The sequence below is a fragment of the Prionailurus bengalensis genome, chromosome A1 (genome assembly GCF_016509475.1).
Source record: "Prionailurus bengalensis isolate Pbe53 chromosome A1, Fcat_Pben_1.1_paternal_pri, whole genome shotgun sequence".
Taxonomy (NCBI): Eukaryota; Metazoa; Chordata; class Mammalia; order Carnivora; family Felidae; genus Prionailurus; species Prionailurus bengalensis.
The window spans coordinates 129,288,434-129,308,829 of NC_057343.1; the positions used below are offsets into that span (position 1 = coordinate 129,288,434).

The following is a 20,396-nucleotide window of genomic DNA, read 5'->3' on the forward strand; positions in this document are numbered from 1 at the left end:
TGAATTTTGTCAAATGCTTTTTGTCTATGGAAATGATCATATAATTTTTTACTTTTCATTTTGTTAATATGGTGTATTGCATTGATTGACTTGTGGATGTTGAACCATCTTTTCATCCTTGTAATAAATTCCACTTGATCATAGTGTATGATTATTTTAATGTATTGTTGAATTTAGTTTGCTAATATTTTACTGACAATTTTTGCATCTAGGTTTATAAGGGACATTAACCTATAATATCCATGTCTGGCTTGGGTATCAGGGTAATGCTGGCCTTGTGAAATAAGGTTGGAAGCTTTCCCTCGTTTTCAATTTTCTGGAAGAGTTAGAGAAGGATAGGTACTAAGTCTTCTTTGAATGTTTGGTAGAATTCACCAGTGAAGGTGTCTGGTCCTGGACTTTTGTCTATTTCAAGGTTTCTGGTTATTGATTCAATATCCTTACTAGCAATTAGTCTTTTAAGATTTTCTATTTCTCCCTGATTCAGTCTTGGAAGCTTGTAAATGTCTAGGAACTTATCTCTTCTAGGCTGTCCGATTTGCTGGTATATATCATTCATAATAGTCTCTTATGGTCCTTTGTATTTCTATGGTATGAGTTGTGACTTCTTTTTCATTTATGACTAATTTGCACAATCTCTTCGTGGTGAATCTAGTTAAAAGTTTTTCAATGTTGATTATCTTTTCAAAGAACCAACTCTTAGTTCCATTGACCTTTTTTGCCTTTTTAGTCTCTATTTCATTTATTTCCACTCTGATCTTTATCATTTTCTTCCTTCTACTAACTCTGGAGTTCATCTGTTCTTTTTCTATTTCCTTACAGTATAAAGTTAAGTTGTTTGAGATTTTCTTGTTTCCTGAGGTAGGCCTGTATCACTATAGACTTCCCTCATAGAAGTGCTTTGGCTGTGTCCCATAGATTTCGGTAGGTTGTGTTTTTGTTTTCATTCTAGGTGTTTTTTTTTTTTTAATTTCTTTGATTTCTTCTATCACTTAGTAATTGTTCAGTAACATGTTGTTTAATCTCTGTGTATTTGTAGTTTTCCTGTTTTCTTCTAATAACTGACTTCAAGTTTCATACCATTGTGGTCAGAAAAGATGCTTGATATGATTTCAATCTTCTAGAATTTACTGAGACTTATTTTGTGGCCTACCATATGATATGTCCTGGAAATATTCCATATATACACAAGAAGAATGTAAATTCTGCTGCTTTTGGATGGAATGCTCCGCATATATCTATTAAGTCCACCTGGTCTAATGTGTCATTTAAAGCTGATATTTCCTTAATAATTTTCTGTCTAATCTATCCATTGATGAAGTGGGATGTTAAAATCCCCTACTATTATTGTATTGCTGTCATTTTCTCCCTTTTGGTCCATTAATATTTGTTGTATATATTTTGGTGCTCATATGTTGGGTGCATATATATCAACCAATATTCACCATTTTAGGTGCCAGTGATATAGTAGAAAACAAAACAAATCCTGCCTTTGTATGAAATTATAGAAAAGCTCCTCGTGTGTTTCAAAAATGTTTGTTAGTCTTTTTTGTTAATGCATAGAATTAAGGAAGTTAACAAAATAAATACCAAAACAGGAAAGGTAGATTCCAATGGTGGTATTGATTGTGAAGGCACCAAAAGTCAGGATAAAGAATTCTTGAGTAGTTAGTTCTGTTGAGAGGTTTCTCAACCAGGGAATGTCCTAACCAAAGTGGTGCTTGGGAAGATTAACTGGGTGGTAGAGTCCAGGGCTGGGTAACTGAGGGTGTGGTTTGGAAGTAGGAAGAACAATTAGGCAACTAGTGTATCCTATTGGGAAGGATCCAGCATAAACATTATTTCCTCTGATGTAATCCCTGATTTAATCAGTCAGGGTTAGGTCTCACGGAGGTGTTCTCATAATAATCTGTCTCATCTTTGACAGTACTTATTGCATAGTATTGCAGATGCCTGTTATTAATTCTTATCTTTCCATTAATCATAAAGGAAGAAACTGAGCTTCATTATCTTTGTATTCCCAGTGCCTAGACTAATGTCTGGCATGTAGCAGACAAAATTTGTGGTTTGAGAAAATACTCAAGTGTTATGCATTGAATTGTATCCCCTCAAAATTCATATGCTGAAGTGCAAACACCTAGTACATCAGAATATGATCTTATGTGGAGGAAGAATCTTTACAGAAGGTAAATTAAATATATCTAGAAAATATTCACACAAAAACCTATATACAAATATCTATAGTGACTTTATTCATAATCATCCCAAACTGTAAACAACCCAAGTTCCTCAATTAATACATGGATAAGCAAACTGTGGTATATCCTTTCAATGAAATGCTACTCAGCAAAAAAAGCAAAGGGACTCGTGATATTTACAACATAGACGAATCTCAAATATGTTTATGCTAAGTGAAGTATGCCAGACTCAAAAAACTATATACTATACGATTCCACTTACAACATTCTGAATAAAGCAAAGCTATAAATACAGACCATATCAGTGGTTACCGGGGTATGGAGTTTGGAAGAAGGGTTGATTACAAAGCACCGTACAAAGAAATGTTTTAGGGTGATGGAAATACCTGTATCTTAACTCTGATGGTGGTTACATGATTCTATGAGTCCAAACTTGTAGAACTATCAAGCAAAACACAGTGAATTTACTGAATGTAAAAAGAGTTAATTTACTGAATATAAATTTAAAAGATTTTAAAATCCCTCCAAAAGTAAATTACATATAAGAGAGAAGAAACTTAAGCTGCATCACACTTTTCTAAAGCAAAATTCAATGGTAAGTGAATTAACACAACATTTTTAAAGAAACAAAGTATAACCCAGGAATATTATACCTAACTAAGATCTTGCTCAAGTACAAAGGCAGCAGAAATACCTCCTCAAGAATGGAAGAACACAGGGTATATAACATCCATCAGCTTTCTTGAAAAAACTTTATGATGACAAAATCAAGTCAATATAGAGATGAATCAAAAAATTCAGTAATAGAGAAGCCCTTTAAAAAAGACTTGTTGGTGAAGCCCTGACTTTGGCTTTCAGAACATAGCATTCTTCTAACTGGCCTCATCTCTTTCCATCTGTAAGCTCTTAATTGTTTTATTCTGCTGGGTTTCTTCTTCATACTCCCGCACTAGGGGTTTCTCCCTCAATATGTACCAGTAATTTTTTTTGTCTTTGCATCTACTTGCTCCTACTATTATAGTAACAACTCCCAGATCTATACTCTGAATCCACATCTTGTACCTATGCCAGACTCGACCATTCCCAACTGCCAATAAACACTGTAACTTGGACATTCCACTGCCACACAAAACCTAACTAATCTCAAAAGGAACTTAACTTGCCCAACTCCTTCCACCAACTGGCTTCTTTACCCAACACCGATGTTAGTGGCTTGACTTTTCTTCTGATCCAAAACATTACAATCATCTTTGACTCTGCTTTTTTGCCTCTAACCTGTGAGCTGTTACAAATTCTCTGAGTTTTCTTAGATGAAAACTTTCTCCATCATTCTCACTACTAACAACTAGAACCCCACTGCACACCTATATTACTGCAACTAAGCCTGGAAAACTCCTGCCTACACTCTTATTTCCTTTAAATTCCTGCTTATGGCTAATATTATTACCAGAAAAAAAATCACCCTAACATATCACTTTTACCTTCTTCTCCCCCAGGATGCCCTATTATAAATCACTTTAGGCCCAAGTTCTTAGCTCCATTATCTGACTCCATTCTCCCCTTTCAACTTTACTTCCCACCACTCTCTTCTACTCTTTGATATTAAAAACCTCTTTTTTTCCCCCATTTTTTTCTTTTATCTCCCACCTGTCCCTCCCCACCCCTCCCACACCCAAAGTCACCAACTATTTGGTTTTCTTCCTATCACACTTTTTCTACTTACATAAACTGGGGACTTGCAAACTTCAAGCGGTGCTTGTTCACAGACCCAGTTGTAGCACATGAGGATTTATAAGAAGGGGAAGCAGCAGCTCAACTGGACAGGCAGATTGCAGCTGAATAATAAAGATCCCTAAGAGCGAGTGTGTCACATTTGTCTTAGAGCATTAGCTCTCAAATAAAAACACTGACTCAATCACGGTAGCACAAGAAAGCACCAACAAGTAAAACAAAATACCATTTCTCTTGTAATCACTATGGATGAGATTTGTATGAACACTTCCTGCCATGGGAACTTTGCCACTGTGTGCCTCAGATGAAAGCAGTTCCTCTGCTTTCATAAATTAGCCAAGAGGTTCAAAAGCAAGGCAGCAACAGGCTTCACTAAGCAAAGCAGACCTTCTCTCGGACAAAGGTCAGAAAGACTTTTCTCCCTTGCCCAAATCAACCCGGCCCAACCTGGAGCAGAGATTGAGGGAGACACAGATTTTGCAATTAAAAATCTTTTTTTTAATTTTTATTTTAGACAGAGAGTGCACTTAGGGGAGAAGGGCAGAGGGGCAAAAGAGGGAGGTGAGAGTGAGTGAGTGAGTGAGTGAGTGAGAGAATCTTAAGCAGCCTGACGTGAAGCTCAATCCCATGACCATGGGATGATGACCTGAGCCGAAATCAAGAGTTGGACACTCAACCTACTGGGCCACCCAGGCACCCCCAAAAGCTATCTTGATTTAAGTTTTAAGGTGGGACTCCTGGAAAGAATACCATTTTATTTATTTATTTATTTTTTAAATTTTTTTTTTCAACGTTTATTTATTTTTGGGACAGAGAGAGACAGAGCATGAACGGGGAAGGTGCAGAGAGAGAGGGAGACACAGAATCGGAAACAGGCTCCAGGCTCTGAGCCATCAGCGCAGAGCCCGACGCGGGGCTTGAACTCCCGGACTGCGAGATCGTGACCTGGCTGAAGTCGGACGCTTAACCGACTGCGCCACCCAGGCGCCCCAAGAATACCATTTTAATAATGAGTTAATAGATGCAAGCAAATGTGTGAAACAGGTGGTTAAAGCTTAAGTAGGAATTCATGAGGCAGCACCTGGGTGGCTCAGTAGGTTAAGTGTCCAACTCTTGATTTTGCTTCAGGTCATGTTTCCATAGTTCATGGAATCAAAACCCACATTGGGTTCTGCACTGACATACAGCATGGAGCCTGCTTGGGATTCTCTTTCCCCCCACCCCCTTCTCTCTCTCTGACCCTTTCCTGCTCACTCGTGCTCTCTCAAAATAAAGAAATAAACTTAAAAAAAAAAAGTAGGAATTCATGAGTAAGAAACAGAACCACAGATGACAATCAGCTTTCTTATCAAACCTCAGAAGTCTTGGATTATTGCTCAAAAAGTGAAGAGGTATTAACAGATCTTGTGTGGAGGGAGGTTTCTTGAAGAAACAAAGGGAGCTGATCTAACTTAACACAGGCAGCACAACCAGGCAGATCTGAAATCAGATGCTGCCTCTATTTCCTGAGGCAAAGGACAGCCAGTTCCTACCCAAGTTACCCAAGGGAATAATAAGAGTGCCCACCCATCCAGGGCTCTGTGTCAAGTATTACTCTAGGTGTTTCATTCATATGATCTAGTTAATCCTCATAGCAACACTATGAAAGACATATCATTATCTTCTATGTCACAGAGAAGTAAACTGAAGCCCAGAGAAGTTAAATAACTTGTTCCTTAGCACACAGTTATTATGCTGCAGGGCAGCTGTTCAAAATTCAATAGGACTCTAGTCTGTGTTCATCTACTAGAGCATGTGGCCTTCTAGTGTGGAGGGTGGTAAGAGAGGCAAGATGGCAAAAAAGACTTAGCCAATCAACCAACATTTGTTAACCCCAAAGTTGGCCCTATGCTGGAGATTCAAGAGTGGACCAGACAACCACTAAATTGTATACTTTGAATGCGTGGATTGTGTGGTACATGAATTATATCTCAATGAAGCTATTTTTAAAATGTAGACTAGACAGAGTTCTTGCCCTCTTGGAGTTCATATACAAGTACACAGTTATATAACATATGCTTTACAAGAGCAATGAGCCTAGAGTGCTTTTAGGAGAGGGCACTTACTCCAGTCTAGAGCTTGAATCATGGACAGAGATGAAGAAAGTCTTCCTGGAGGAAGTCATGTCTGAGCTGGTCACTGAAAGGGTAAGTAGGAGCAAGGCTGATGTATCCTGCAGAAATGTAACTTGGGGATTTCTAATAAGAGAAAGTTAACACAATCTAATCAAGCTGAGACTTTTACACCTGAGATGGCTTGTAGTTCTCCTTACTGCTAATCTCCCCAGTCCACCATATGGAAAAGTGTCAAAAAGAATAAAGGTAGACTCAAGGAAAAAAAGTTTAAGTCCCCCACTGGGACAAATCTCCAAATTCAGTAACAAAATCTAGAAGTGTCAACCACCCACCCTCACAGACAGGTTAACACGGAGCTGAAAGTCTTTGCATGAAGAGGTCTGTCCACCGATAGATGAGGAAACAAAGCCAGCCTGCCTATTGTTAACAATTAGATGCTACCCTTCATATAAAAGAAACCATTTAAAATTTATGTGGTGAGTAAACTTTAGTACACTGTGATAGTTCTGTTAAAATTACAGAAGGTGATATGAAACTGAATGCAAACTGAGGAAGAAGTCCCTTTAAAATCTCAAAAACAGGGGCGCCTGGGTGGCTCAGTCGGTTAAGCGTCCGACTTCGGCTCAGGTCATGATCTCACGGTCCGTGAGTTCGAGCCCCGCGTCGGGCTCTGTGCTGACCGCTCAGAGCCTGGAGCCTGTTTCATATTCTGTGTCTCCCTCTCTCTCTGCCCCTCCCCCATTCATGCTCTGTCTCTCTCTGTCTCAAAAATAAATAAACGTTAAAAAAAATTGTTTTTTAAAATAAAATCTCAAAAACAAAGTTAGTCACCAGAATTTTCTAGCACTGCACAGAAAGGTGTTGTAAATGAAGGTTTTAAAAGACAGAATGATCGATCTCTAGAGAGGAGAACAGGATTAGTCGAGCTCTTTTTGCTTTCATTTTACCAATTTTCTCACCTAGACCTGGATCTGCTAAGCAGAATTACCTGCTTGCAACTTTGCTCAGTCTTTGCTTTGTCTACAGATATAACCAATTATAAATGAATGACTGGGGGGATTCTAGTTTATGAATCAGTTTCCTGAGTGTGGCTGGCCTTCCATTAACTCACTTAGGCCCTAAGAATGTATTTCTCCCCTCCAAACACACCAAATGACTTATGAATCTAGATCTCCAAGGTGGCCAGTTTGAGGGCTGTTCATGGAGACCCCAGACACAGCTTCAAAGACAAGTGGGCAAAGTTATCTGGAAGAATTTACTTTGCCATAGCAATATTTCTTAACAGTAAGTGGAAAGTTCAGAGCCGGAAGCTTTACTTCTAAAACTCTGATCTCGTGAAGAGCACCACACAGACAACACTGCAGCTAAAAGGAAATGAGAGGACCTGTGTGAAGTGATAGCCTTAGACCCAAAGCACATACAGAATTTTAAGTGGTGGCCTTTAAATATATGCTGCTGGGGCAGACATCTGGATGGCTCAGTTGGTTAAGTGCCCGACTTTGTCTCCGTTGAATCAGGTCTTGATCTCACAGTTTGAGTTCAAGCTCTGCATAAGGCTTGCTGCTGACTGAGCACACCCCACTTCAGATCCTCTGTCCCCTTCTCTCTCGGCCCCTCCCCCCACTCTCAAAAATAAATAAACATTAAAATATTTTTAAAAAATAAATATATGCCAGCAAGCTAATATAATGAACTAAAATTAAGAGAACTTTTATATAATACAATAACCAGCCTATATGACTTCTCCTAAAAGAACGTGATTTCTAATTGGATTAAAGAATTCTAACATGTTTCCCCTCTAAATAACCCACAGAAAATACTTGTCATTCTTTAAATGCTTTGTTCACTCCCCACTATATGAGAACATAAAACTATGAAAAATACTAGCAAGATAAAGAACAAGTATCTAGAATCATAGAGCTGGGAAAGAATTTAAGAATTATCTAAATCTACTCTTTAAATTCAGAAAACTATATAGGCAAATGAGTATTGTATTTTTCCTTTAGCATTCTTCAGACTGAAGTCAGAAAAACCTTGGAAAAATCATGTTTTTGCCTAAACTTTGCACTGAAAAACAGGAGCTAAAAATGCAGAAAGCCTTCAGGTTTGCTAAAGCAGAGATGGAATAGGAGAGTTATGTCCTAGCCCAGAAGTTACAGTAGTTTTTATCTCAGATCAATGGAGTGAAGAGGTATCTCGAGCAGATCTGAGGCATGTCCTGGAATACTGTGTAATAATACCAATTGCAAGGTGAGAACCTGTCTGAGCTCTGCCAACCTTATCTAACACCTGAGGTCTGGGGCAATTTTTAATCTTTCTGAATCTCTATTTCCTATTTACTAAATGAGGACAATATAGTCCGTCTAAAAGGTTTTGTAAGTAATGGGGTGCCTGGGTAGCTCAGTCGGTTGAGCGTCTGACTTTGGCTCAAGTCATGATCTCACAGTTCGTGGGTTCAAGCCCCGCGTCAGGCTCAGTGCTGACAGCTCGGAGCCTGGAGCCTGCTTTAGATTCTGTGTTTCTCTATCTCAGAAATAAATTAAAAAAAAATTTTTTTTAATAATAAAGAATAAAAGGTTTTGTAAGTATTAATCAATGGCATGGTTAACCTTAGGCACTACATTGGGTAAAGGCTTTACCTTTACAGACTGGGAACAGTAAACTAAGATGCAAACCTGAAGGTTATTTACCTGTACCCTAGTACAACCCACAACACCACAAACACAATTCCAGACACCATAATAGGATTTTGATAGAGGGCTGGCCCCAGCTGTCTCAACACGTAGCTCTTAGGAAAATATACAATGACATTTCAGCTTCTCTGCAAGTTGTGACACTTTAATGTTTCAAAACCTAACCAGTACACTTAGGAATTTAGCACATGATTGGTACATATGAATTTTAAATTACTGGACAAAATATAGAGTATTCAATAAATAATGTTAGAGCAAACAGGTAACCAAGCGGAAAAGAAAGTGGAATTCATATCTAATCTTATAATCATATATAATCTTATACCAAAATAAATTTCAGAATCATTAACAATTTAAATATAAAAAATAAAACCATAAAAATACCTGCTGGTTGGGGGATCTGAATAAAGAGAATACACAGAATCTCTCTGTACTAACATTATAGGTTCCTGTGCATCTATAATTATTTCAAAATAAAAAGTTAAAAAAAATACTTGCAGAAACCTGAGCTAATTACTTTGTAATACTGAAATAAAGAAGGCCTTTACCGTGATGACACAAAGCACAGAAGACAAAGATGTTAAGATTAATTAAACATGCTCACCTACAATTAACTGTTTATGCACGTCAAAAGCCTAAGCATACAAAATCAAAAGAAAAATCAAAGAAAAAATATGTACACCTTATATCCTATTTCATATCCCAAAATACATGCATCTTATAAGCTAATTTCCTTAATATATGCACTGCCAATAAATTAATAAAAAAGCCAACAATCCAATAGAGAAATGGATAAAAGATATGAACAGTTTATAGAAAATGAAAGAAATAGCTTTAAAATACATACAAAAAAAGATGACCAACCTTACGCAGTCATGGGACAAATGCACATTTAAGCTAGAGAAACAGAAATATCACTTTTTACTGATAAGATTGGTAAAGACCATAAAGTTCAACGACATATTTTTTAGCCAAGGTGTACAAAAACAGTAGTTACTTGCATACATTGATGGAGGGAATGGGAACTGGTACAATCTCTGTCATTAGACAATAACTGCTGCAAAGCATAAGTTCTGTATGTATGCATCTGTGTGAAAAGCGCATGTATAAGATTTTTTACAAGAATCTTTTAATAGCAAAAGAAGTAGAAACTATCCAAATGTCCACCAACATGAGACTTGTAACAAGCTGGTTTCATACCAGGGAATAATATACAGTTATAAAAAAAGAATTAAGTACCTTAACCTATCCGTCATGAAATAGTTACTAGAATATATAATTAATGCCAAGTACAAGATAAACATTTCTTTATTATATGCATAGAATATTTCTGGAAAAATCGGTAAGAAACTGATAACACTGGTTACTTATTTGAATAAAGTTAAAAATTAAAATACTAATAATATATATTTATTGTTTCCTAAATTTTATGGCCACACATAGAAGGGAATAAACTAAGCAGTAATGATCACAAGTATACACATTTGCTGAGTCCTTGGTACAAGCCTGAAGCTACATCATACTAAAAAGAGATTATTCACTAAATAGGGACAGTAACATCATCAATACAAGCCAAAGTCATCGGTAGCTCACTTTCTTCCTCATGTCCCAAATTAGTATAGACCCTTGAAATAAAGCACATACTCAAATGTTTACGAATGAAAGAATGAATAAATGAATGAGTGAAAGGATGAATGGATGGGATAGATAAGATAGATAGATAGATAAGTGGTTAGAATAAAAAAAATAGAAGCTGTAGGCTGTGATCTACCTCTGCTCCTATTTCCTTCTGTCATTAGGCAAGTCTTACTCTCCTTGTGCTTCCCTGTACAAATAAGAGGTGTCAGAATGCATCAGTATTTAAGAACCATGATCAAGATCCCTACATGATTTGCTGGATAATTACTTATGTGGTCAGCAAAACAATGCTCACCCCCAACCCCATGAAAACTTCATGGCTTAATCCTTGGAATGTGTGACTGTGTTACATTGCAAAAGGGACTCTATAGATAGAATTAAGGTCACAGACCTTAAAGTAGGAAGATTATCCTGGATTATCCAGGTAGGCCCAATGTAATTACAGGAGCCCTTACAACTAGAGAACTGTCTCTGGCTGCAAGAAGAGAAAGTCAAGAGACATGGCAGAAGAGGAAGGTAAAGAGATTTGAAACATGAGAATTCAATGCACCATTGCTGGCTCTGAGATGTAGAGGCCCATGTTTGAGGACTGGAGAGATGCCCCTAAGGGCATCCTCTAGCTGACAGCCAGCAAGGACATAGGGACTTCAGTCCTACAACCAAAAAGAACTGCATTCTGCCAGCAACCTGAATGAGTCTGGAAATAGATTCATTCTAGAGCCTTCTGATAAAAGTCCAGATGGCCAGCACCTTGTAAAACACAAAGTAGAGCAATCAACCTTGCCAACCGGGACATCTGACCAAAAGAATAAATAAACAACATGAGTTTTAATTTGTGTTATTTTAATCCACTAAGTGTGTGATTTGTTATGGCAGCAATAGGATACTAATACACTACCTTTCTTTTCAGTTTAAGAATGATTTGTTGAGCCTCTTCTACATGTTAGGCCCTGTGCCACATGTTTAGGATAGAAAAGTGGGTACAGGTTCTCAAAGAGCTCACAAATACAGAAACCCACTGACCTACACAATGATAGAGGTTAGCACAACACACTACAGGAATACAGAGAGCAGGCCTCTAACTGGCCTCAGACAGTTTACTTACCACTTCTGTAATCCCTTAACCATCCAAAAAGCCCTTCCCCAATGAATTATACGATCAACCTCATAACAAGTCAGAAATTGCAAGCCATCCCAAACTCCACTGACCCCTCAAGATCTGTGATATATACCACCCTAATAATATTTCCCATAAAAGTCCTGTCTCTTTTCCTCACCCCAACTACTTCCTTCAACCCCTGATTGCACCTTCCTGATACTTATCGTATCTTACCTGGATCACTTACCTCCCAACTAACTCTCCTGATTCAGTAGCCATCCATTTCCCACCATCCACATGAGCCAACCCTCTAAGGATTAAATTCATCATACTGTGTGCCAGCTCAAAAATCCTTCGAGATGCGTTGCAAGTATCAGTCTAACTCCTTGGTTATCCTTAGCAACCTTTTTAAGCCCTACTACGGCAAAAAGTCTCTCCTTGGCTTCCAATCCCAGAGCCTAGGAAGGATCTGCTATGAAGATCCTTCGAAAGTATTTGCTGAAGTAACCAAATTAACCCCTGACTCCAGTCTCATCTCTTACCTTATAGCAGCCTCTTTGCACTATGTGCCTACTACTCTAGACTTGCCAGAACCAGGCTGCTCCAGCTGCCCTCTATGCCCCAATTTTTCCTCATGGCTAAAAAGCCATAGCTGGTAAGCAGATCTCATTTTTTAAGATTTTGCCCTCCTCTAATAGGATCTCTCCTCCCTTACAGCTCAACCATTCAGGGAAAGTGTCCAGTCTCTTCTGTACCCCTGTTGTAAGCTGTCCCCTCTTCCACCATGACATCTACAGCAACCCTCAAGAGCAATGCTACTCAAAGGTAGCCTGTGGACTGGTGCTAATGAACAAATGGTGTATTACCTGTCTGAATCAAGCTAAGTTCAGAAATCAAGTATAAGTGTTTAAAATTTTTTATGGCAATTGGACATTGCTGTGACATGCAAGTATGTGACACTGGTTAAACAAGATGTAGACCAGTTTGGGTGTTGTTGAGTTTGTGCGGTGAGTCACATGTGGTACAGATTGCATTTTAATCACATGCAACAAGACCACTTATTGGTTCATGAGAGAGAGAAAAAAACAAAAAACCCAATTGGTCCACCACCACAGACAGTATGAAAGGCACTGCTCTAATGCACTCAGGCATGTTCTCATCTCTCACCTTCCGATATGCTATTGGCTGCCTAAAAATGCAGGTGTCTGATAAACATCAGTGAATAAATAAAGACATGAATGATAAGAAGACCTTCTGAAAGCATGATATCTAAGTTGCTTTTAGTATGGGGAGAAATTGAGCACTTTGAGGTACCAGAATGGGAAAATGCACTGAGAAAGAAGTGCTGATGAGGAATAGTGAGAAAAGATGTTGCATAGGCAAAAGAAAACTTTCAAAAGTGAAAGATTATGCAGAAGCATAATTAAGTAAGGGAACTCAACCAGGCAGTTCTGCCAATGTCTTACCACCCTGGTCCCCTAAAGCTTATCCCAAAAGCAACCCCTTACTGCAGTGTCCTAGCCTCACCTATAGGCAGAGGGAGCCCCTGATGGGTTTCAAACCAGTATAGTGGCCTAGCTGTATAAATGATGAATGTAAGGGGGTGAGCATAAGTGTAGGGACACCAACTAGGATTTCATTACAATCATCCCAATGAGAAATGCTTAAAGGCTTCAACAAGGGTAAAGATAGTTGGGTGATGTGCAGTGTCATAGACATGAAGTCAAGAAATATTTATGAGGCAACACAGGAAGGGTTAAGTGATTAACTACACAGGATTAAGAGACAAGGTAACATGACTAAAGTTTCTGGTTTGGTTTGAGTGACAAACGTCTATGGTTGCAACACCAGATGAGATTAGGAGCACAGAAAGAGGAACAGGTTTAAAGGGCAAAGGATTGGTAAATTTCAATGTGACAAACCTATGGAATATTCAGGTAGAGATGCCCAAAAGGCATTTGGGAGAAATTTCAAGGTGGAAGATACAGATTCTGAAAGCTTTCACATCTAGACGGTGATTAAAACCACAGTAATGGATGAATGAAGAAAAACAGTGGTGTAAAGACAAACCAATGGAGAATACCATCCTTTATAAGTGGTAGGCTGAGGGAAGGAATCTTACAAGGAAGAAGACATCACAAGAAATTAGTACATGCAGAATCACAGACAGAAATGTGGAGAAAATTCTGAAGAAGAAACGGTGACAAATAGCCATATGCATAGAGAGGTCCAGTGTGACAGAGCTGAATGGTCTCCACCAACTTAAGTCAAACTGGAAGCCCCTGTGACTTTACGATAAAGCTGACTGATGATGCAGAAACCAAAATACGAAAGCTGGTGAGTAACAGAAGACACTGGATAGGCCACTCTCAAGAGGCCTCTTTGAAAAAAAAAAAAAAGAGAGACAAGAAGATATAAAATCCAGCTGTATCATTTTGGTAAAACCTTAAGTAAGTTTAGAGTGAGAGGAAGAAACAACAAAGAGAAACAAGGAAGAACAACCAATGAAGGTCTGGAGGAGAAATGGAGAGAATGGAGACAGATATGAGATGGTGCTCTTCCTCTAATGGAGCAGGGTGCCACCTCATTCTCCAAGAAGGGGAAAGAAAAAGGAGGGCAAGATGTTGAGGAGTTTAATAAGACAGAAGAAAGTCTTTCTCAGGGCCTGCGTCTGGATTAGGGCCATACCTATGAGTTCCAATAATACCTTATTGCCTCACCATAGCATTTACCATGTACTGTAACTGCCTAATTTATCTATACGCAGCACTAAACTGTAAACTCCAGGAAGGTATGGGCTGTATTTGTCCTGTTCACCACTCTATACTCAATGTCTAGCATAATGCCTGGCACAAACTAGGACCTAATTAAATGTTAACTTGACTAAATGGGGCCAAAAAATTAAAAGAGATTCAGCAACAAAAGCTTTAATTTTTCTAGCAAAGTAGGAAGTGAGGCCAAGAATTTAGAACATAGGGTTTGGTGGAATAGTTTTGGAGAGTATGGGAAGATCAGGATACCTTTTGAGAGGAATGGAAAAATGAAAATCCTTCAAGGGCAAATTTCAAGCAGCTCTTCTCAATCGTAGTTGCACAATGGAATCACCTGAACATTAAGAAATACTGATAATTGGTGGGGCACCTGGGTGGCTCAGTCAGTTAATAATTTGACTTCGCCTCCAGTCATGAACTCACAGTTCTACATCGGACTCTGTGCTGACAGCTCAGAGCCTCGAGTCTACTTTGGATTCTGTGTCTCCGTCTCTCTCTCTGCCCCTCCCCTGCTCGTGGTCTGTCTGTCTCTGTCTCTCAAAAATAAATAAACATTAAAAAAATAAAATAAAAAGAAATACTGATGTTTGAGTTCCACTCCAAAATTTCCAATTTCATAAGCCTTGGCAGCCAAGGCATTGGCTTTTTTTTAAAGTTCCCAAAGGATTCTGTTATGCAGTCAAGGTTGAGAGTCACTGAGTGGAAGGATTAAATAATGTTGGTCTGAGTGAAGCTGAGACTGGAAATCATGAATTGGCAGAGTCACCATTTCACCCAATTTTCTGCAATACTGTTCAGCTACCTGAGTATATGTGTGGAGGACCACTGGAGATTTAATTTGAAGTTGGTGCTTTGCCACATACAAATGAAAGTGAAACAAGTATATTGCTCACAAACTGAGAAAAAACTAAGGTCCTTCTGAGTGTGAAGAGAGGGCGGTGTAAAAGACCTGAAGAGGAAATTAACAGAAGACAATGGAGGAGGGGAAGGAAAAAAAGGGAGGGAGGCAAACCATAAGAGACTCCTAAAAACTGAGAATAAACTGAGGGCTGATGGGGGGTGGGAGGGAGGGGAGGGTGGGTGATGCGTGTTGAGGAGGGCACCTGTTGGGCTGAGCACTGGGTGTTGTATGGAAACCAACTTGACAGTAAATTTCATATTGAAAAAATAAAAAAGAGCTGAAGAGAGTGACAATGCGGTTGGAAGACGGGATAGTAATTTCTTCTCACCACGTGTTCATGTGATACGGCTCAGAGAATGGTAATGAAAGCAGGTGGTAACAGTGTTGAAGAGGTTATCACAGTTGGGTCAGACAAGGAACTTTGACATACTCACACACTGGCATCAAAAAGGATTTTGCAGCTTCCCAGAGCAAGAGTAGGTGTGGGGATAGAAAAATAGACTAATCAGATGCCAAAGTCCACAGTGCATTGTAGAACTGAAGAGGAAAACAATGAACAAAGTGCCTTAGCAAAGGCAGAGAGCACAAAGCCTGAGAGAGAGACATTCAGAAAAGGAGAGTTTTGTTTTATATTATCATAGAAGTGGAAAAGTAACAGTTTCATTCAAACGTGGCAAGGAGAAGACAGGGGAATTCTGGCCAGTCCACCTTAGACATGTACCTTTCAATATGATAGAAAGCCTCCATTTCTCTCACCTCTACATCAAACCCGTCGGAAGATCCTGACAATTCTATGTTCTAAATATATTCTAGAATCCAACCACTTTTCACTCCAGTAGTGGCCCAAACCACTGTCATTCTTATCTGATTTACTGCAATAGCCTCCTAACTGATCTTCCTGATTTCACCTTTGTCCTCAATGTATTCTTCACACTGGAGAAAAAAACAAAATAAAAAATACCCAACTCATATCACTTCTCTGCCTAAAACATGGCAATGTCTTTCTACCTCATGCCAGTAAAAGTCCAAATTCTTGCAACGGGCTATAAGGCCCTCCATAATCTGGGCCCTGACTACCTCTCTAACTTTTCCTCCTTCCCACTTCTCTTAGCTTTAGCCACATTGGGTGTGGCTCCTTAGCATTCCTTGCACACATCAAGAATGCTCTGGCCTCAAAGCATTTGAAACCGTTATCCCCACCACCTGGAATTCTCTCTCTCTCTCTAATGTTTTTTTAACGTTTATTTTTATTTTTGAGAGAGAGAGAGCGTAAGCAGGGGAGGTACAGAGAGAGAGAGGGAGAGAGGAGCCAAAGCAGACTGTGTGCTAAAAGCAGGGAGCCCGATGCGGGGATCCAACTCACAAATCATGAGATGGTGACCTGAACCAAAGTTGGACGCTCAACCGCCTGAGCCACCCAGGCGTCCCTGGAATTCTCTTCCTGAAGATAATCTGCCATGGCTGTGGCTTCACTCCCTTCAGCTCTCTGCTAAAATGTCACCTTCAGCACCGCACTAACACATCTAAACTATCTTTATTGCTTTATTTTTCTCCACAGCACTTTTTTAACATTATTTTTATATATTCCACCAATACTCTTTATTTATTTGCTTTCTGTATCATTCCCCACACCCTCCATAACACCCTAGAATATAAGTTCCTCAAAGGCAGGGATCTTTATCCATTTTGTGCATTGCTGCCTCTCTAGCACCAAAACAGTACCTGAGATGTGGCAGACACTCAAATATTGTTCAGTGGATGAATGGATGAACCTTCTCGTAAGTAGTGTACAGAAAGGGGTGGGAGGAAAGAGCCACATTCAGTCATGTTTGGAAGGTGATGGGACTGAGGATAGAAAAGCATTTGTGAACACGACGGAACACAGTTTAAACGATAAAAGACAGAGATGAAAGTGTGGTTGACAGTAGGAAACAATAGAAAGGCTGTAATACCCAGTAAGGGGTTTCTCTTTTAAGCAGTAAGCAATAATTACAAGAAAGAGAGGAAGAGTGGGAATCAACTGGTCTCAAATATCTTGCCTTTGAGACAAACCAGAATTTGCAATAACAGATTCAGCCCGGGTGGGAAGAGAAATACGACAGGAGCCCCAAAAGTGGAGGGAGATGGTATCCAGAGGTGGGTGGGTAGGTCATGTGGATTGATGAATCCTAGAGAACACAATAATCATACTAGTCTTTTCCATTATATATTTGAACACAGGGAAAGTATTATAAAATATATAATAATACACATCCATAAAATATACAGATAGGCCCATAAGAGGAAGAAAAATAAGTGGCCCTCAAAGAAAATTGTGGATAAGAAAAGTAACTAATAGTAAGATTAAATTAATTCATCCTCACTTTCTATTTATGGGTACAATTCATTTATGCAGCCTTACCCACTGGAATGAGTGTTCCACAGAAGCATATATTTTATACAACAGAAATGCTAACCCCTAGGTGCAACCACTTTAAAAAGTACTTGTGAAAAAAAAAAAGTAAAACATTTTTTGAAAGATTTCAATCCTCTTATAAACTGAACTTTCCTGGATAATTCAAGGATATTACTGAGAGCAGGGGTATCACAACAGTATGCTCTGTGACTACTGGGGCTGAAGGTATGACCTTTGCCTACAGTAAAAAGTTCCAAACTTCCAGGCATTTCAAATACCTGCATCTGCTTTTAATAGATTTCCTGTCCCCTCCCTTGTTAGCCATCACACTTGGCTTGTCACCAGCATTCCCATTGCTATAAGATCCTACTTATTCTAATTTACTGTCCCTAATCTGCTATGGGAGGGGAAATAAAATAACCAATAATGTTGGACTATGTAAAATAATGCGAAAAAGAATATGATTAAACACCAGAGGCTCTCTCTAAAGATCAAACAGAAGTTTACTCAATGGACTTCAGGACAGTTTTCTCTGCTCAGATATGATTGCTCTGCTTTCTTACTGTTTTTCTTTTTTTTTTTTTATTTTTTTTCAACGTTTATTTATTTTTGGGACAGAGAGAGACAGAGCATGAACGGGGGAGGGGCAGAGAGAGAGGGAGACACAGAATCGGAAACAGGCTCCAGGCTCTGAGCCATCAGCCCAGAGCCTGACGCGGGGCTCGAACTCCCGGACCGCGAGATCGTGACCTGGCTGAAGTCGGACGCTTAACCGACTGCGCCACCCAGGCGCCCCTCTTACTGTTTTTCAATAGCATTTTAGGATCAAACCTTCCTGATAAATGCCTTCTGGGTTAGCATACTGTTCTGTATTTACGTGACCTTCTTCATTCAATTCTAAGAAAATGATTATTATTAAGGTCTCAGTCTTGTTTAACAAATTAAAAACTAACACAGATTTAGGACAGGATTTGTATTTATCCTGGGTCTGCAAAAGATTATTTCCAACTGAAAATGAAATCTATAATTTGGTTATTTTAATCAAATAAAAGATTTTCCCAAGGAAAATGAAGTTACATTTCTAGGCTAGTAGACATATTGATTTAATGCAAAATATATGTAAAGTATATTTGTAGTAAAGAATAGTGCTGCTAAATACCATTACTTAATGTTTAAGTTAAATAATTTTGATATGAAAGATTCTGGAAGCAACAACTTACACGAACATTTCCCCCCACTATTTATCTGGATAGAAAAATATAGCTTAGTTCAATCTTGTCTTGGTGTGGGCCTCTCTATTTATGGCCTTTTTGAACAATAGCTCAGCATCAGCAAACAGAAATTACAGATAATACAAGATTAAAACAATGACTTTCCTATAATAGTGGTCTTGGTGAATATTTACAAACATATTTCTAAGTAAACAAAGAAAGACTTTTCTTTCTAATTAGTTATACACAAGATACTTAAATAATTTCCATGGAGTCTCCTTCTGGTGGGGGAGGAGAGAGGCAAGGGAGAAATTCTAGTTCTTCCGGCTTTATCTACCATTATGAGTTTTAACCACCTGATCTTTGAAATATTTCACAAGTACAAATTCTAACTGCCCCTTCATAAAGTAATTACCTAGAAGAGGCCACCTTGGTTAAAAGCCTCAAAGTAAATGAGCATGTAGTTTGTTCACCTCACCTGCAATGATTACCATGAAGAGAAATAAAGAAATGTCCAGAATCTCAAACAAAGCATTTCCCAACCCAGTTTCTCCAAGACAAGTTTTGGCACCACAATCCACCCATGCTTCCAGGCTTCAAACCTTGCCCTCTATCTTTCGCTCATCCAGACCTTCTTCTCCGCTTTTCCTTCATTCCTCTGCCCTTCTCAGTCCTTTCCATTCATACAGGCACATGCCCATCTAGGCTCTGTCCTGCTTGACGGGCCAACTTCTTCTATTTCACATCTGACAGTGTCACAAGCCAGAGACCTGAACTGCCCAGCTCAAAGCACTGTGACCAGGTCTTTTCTCTTTTCAGAACCCTCCAGTAATTTATAATGTCATGTTGAACCAAGCTGTAATTCGTACTTATGGACTTAACTGGACTTCATTTACCCTTTACTCTCCCCTCATACTCTGATTCCTGATCAACTACTCTCTCTTAGTCAAGACGATTTTCTTGCTGTCCCCTGAATTCTCTCTGACACACCTTCGCAATAACTGAAACAGGAATAAATTATTCAGAGACACTCAAGATTTTGCCTTTTCTTTAAAAGTTTTGCACCTTTAAGAGGATAACAATTGTTTATTTTATTACAATGGTGTGATAATTGTACTGTAGTCATTGTTAAGTTCTTATCTTTTGAAGATAAACTGAAATATTCACAAATGAAGTAAGATTAGCCATGAGCCTGGGTGATGTGTACATCCAGTTCATTATATTGTTCTCTCCTTTTATAAATACGGTTTTTTTAAAGGAAGAAATAAAATTTCCATGTTGCAAATGCTTGTAAAGGTTTTTATTAAAAGTATGCTAGATGATTCTTGTTCTTCATCTAAACAGTTCTCAACTTTTTTCCTCAACAAAAACTTCAACCACATTTTAAAAATGGCCTTTAAGAAGCTGCAAAGCAATTTATTAAAATGTTCGCAAGAATAATTTCTGCTTGGTGGTATTACAGGTGATGGGTTTTCTGTTACAAGTTTTTGTTTCATTTCCCAACTTCTAAAATCTGCATACACTTTTTCATAGTCAGAAAATAATCTGATTTTTCTGATTATATGAAAGTATTATTTTTCACATCGGGCACTGAAAATCTGTCTATATCATAAATCTCTATAGTCTATGTTTACCGTGAAAAATA

At 38.6% G+C, this 20,396-nt stretch overlaps 1 protein-coding gene across 2 annotated transcripts in view; it reads right to left on the reverse strand.

Moving 5' to 3' along the window:
* Window positions 1-20,396, reverse strand: part of ELOVL7 (ELOVL fatty acid elongase 7) — a 77,953-nt gene that overhangs the window by 46,058 nt on the left and 11,499 nt on the right. Inside the window, exon 1 of one of the 2 annotated variants that reach the window (XM_043590901.1) lies at window positions 3,922-4,140. The exons of the other annotated variant lie outside the window; for it this stretch is intronic. The gene's annotated coding sequence lies outside the window, so the exon portion shown is untranslated. Of the gene's footprint in view, window positions 1-3,921; window positions 4,141-20,396 lie in introns of those variants that run through there. 2 annotated transcript variants of the gene reach the window in all.